Source organism: Propithecus coquereli, unplaced genomic scaffold (assembly GCF_000956105.1).
Source record: "Propithecus coquereli isolate 6110/MARCELLA unplaced genomic scaffold, Pcoq_1.0 Scaffold180, whole genome shotgun sequence".
Classification (NCBI taxonomy): Eukaryota; Metazoa; Chordata; class Mammalia; order Primates; family Indriidae; genus Propithecus; species Propithecus coquereli.
Genome location: NW_012142746.1, coordinates 451,436 through 453,781, shown reverse-complemented (window position 1 = coordinate 453,781; position 2,346 = coordinate 451,436).

Genomic DNA, 2,346 nt, shown 5'->3' with positions numbered 1-2,346 from the left:
AATAATTCAAACTTAAAGCTGCTAGAACTTTAAATTATTCTGAGCCCTGAGAGGAATGTGGCTACGCAGCCTGTGTCACACAGCATACAACTGCAACTTTTGCTTCTCTGATTATAGATTAACTCTGACAACCCAAAATAAATGACTGAGGCAAAGATCTCGATCAATGGAGGTTTATTAAACCAAAGTTTGAGGACGCACCTGGGAAAAACACAAACCACAACAAATCTGTGACTTTTCTTCCAAAGGGGAATTTGGGAACTTAGGTAGTTAAAGGAAGGCATATAGGGAAAGAAAGCAGACCAGGTGCAGTGGCTCATGCCCGTAATCCTAGCACCCTGGGAGGCTGAGGCGGGAGGATCACTTGAGGCCAGGAATTCAAGACCAGCCTGAGCAAGAGCAAGTCCCTGTCTCACAAAAAGGGGGGGAGTGTGGGGGGGGTGAGGTAAATGGTTACGTTCTTGTGAGGCCCAGGAAATCTGGATTTAACATAAGATAGGGTGTGATCCTGTCTTGTCTCTGTTCAGCACCTGAGAAGATAAACTTGTAGTCAACATTATTAGTGTGGAATCGAACAGACTTTAGTTTTAGGAACTAGACTTAGCCCGCAGACCCAAAGTTACAGCTTGCATGTTCTTGTTTGTGGGAAGCCAGTAAAGAACTTCCTTATGAATGATCTGTGGGGGCGGTCCTTTGCATAAGCGGTTGGGAGAGTAGTCCTGAGATTTTTATTTTCCTTTACAACTCTCTTTCTTATTCTTGTACTGTACTGAGAATTAGGAAGGCCAAGTAGCACCAAAGATAAGACCCCCTCAGGTTATTGGCATTCCTCACAGAGTAATAAAGAAATCTTTATTTCTTGGAATGCAGCAATCTGTAATCAATCAAATTGCTATAATGCATGCACTGGTCTTACATAGAAAATGTTGTAATCCTGCTAAAATTACTCTGTCTCTGCCTATGTAAGTAAAACATTAACTTCTCCATTTTGGAACACTGACCCCATGCGTTTGGAGTTGGCGTTTCCTGGGTGGCTACCCTCGAGCTTTGCACTTGAATAAACTCTATACTTACGCATGTTTTATGAACCTCATTATTTCAGGTTGACATGTACATATAGTGTATATATGTATATATGTGTATTATGCAACATTTAACAAGTGAGAAAACTGAGGTTCAGAGTAGATAAGTAATTTCTCCAAGGCCACATAGCCGGTAAGCGGTGATAGGGCCCAGGACACATCACCCAAAATACGACTATGGGAGACCATATTATGCCACCCCAAATGTGCTTTTTAGCATGAAGATTATTTTGAGTTGATTATTTTGGGAAACAGAAGACACAGGAGAAGTTATCCTTTTATAAGAGAAATTTACATGTATAGAGGAAATCTCCATTTGCAAGGGTGTCTCCCTCTCTGCACCAGGAAGAGAAGGATGATGAAATCACCAGAGACTCTCATCGGTGAAGAAAGCATTGGCTTAATCTGGGTAACAAACCTTGCTCTTGTTTATGCTACTTTTCCTGACTGTCTTCCCATAACCAGCTTTTCCCACACCCTTCTTTCCTTGTTTCAGCAAACTATGGTATGTAAGCCTGAAGTTTAAACTACCCCTTTGAGATTTACTCTTGACAATTTTAGTCTTTGAGAATTTCCTGAGTATCTCACATGTACACAGAAGGTATAGATGTTATTAAACTTGTTTGTTTTTCTCTTGATAATCTGCCTTTTGTTACAGAAAGTCCAAGCTAATAACTACAGAGGGTAGAGAGAATATTATTCACACACACATACACACACTCACACACAGAGTGGTCAAGTCATGCTTTGAATGCAGGTCTTAACCATTGCTTTATACTGCTTCCCATCTAGTCCAAATCCTATCCCAGGCTTAAACAGATTCACACTATCATGGCAAAGAATTATCCAATCTTGGGAAGTTTAAATATCCCCAAGACAGGAAACTCGCTATTTCTCAAACTAACATGTTTTATTATTGAATATCTTTAAGTATTTAGAAAATCCTTTACATTGAGTTAAAATATGCCTTTTTATACCTTCTACTCATTATTTCTGATTTCTACCTCAAGAATGATAGAGATTCAACATATGAAAAAATACTCAACATCTCTAATCATCAGGGAAATGCAAATTAAAACCACAATGAGATATCACTTATCTCCAGTGAGACGGGCCTTTGTCAAAAAGTCCCAAAACAATAAATGTTGGCATGGATGCGGAGAGATAGGAATACTCATACACTGCTGGTGGGATTGCAAACTAGTGCAACCTCTGTGGAAAGCAATATGGAGATACCTTAAAGAGATACAAGTAGAAGTACCAT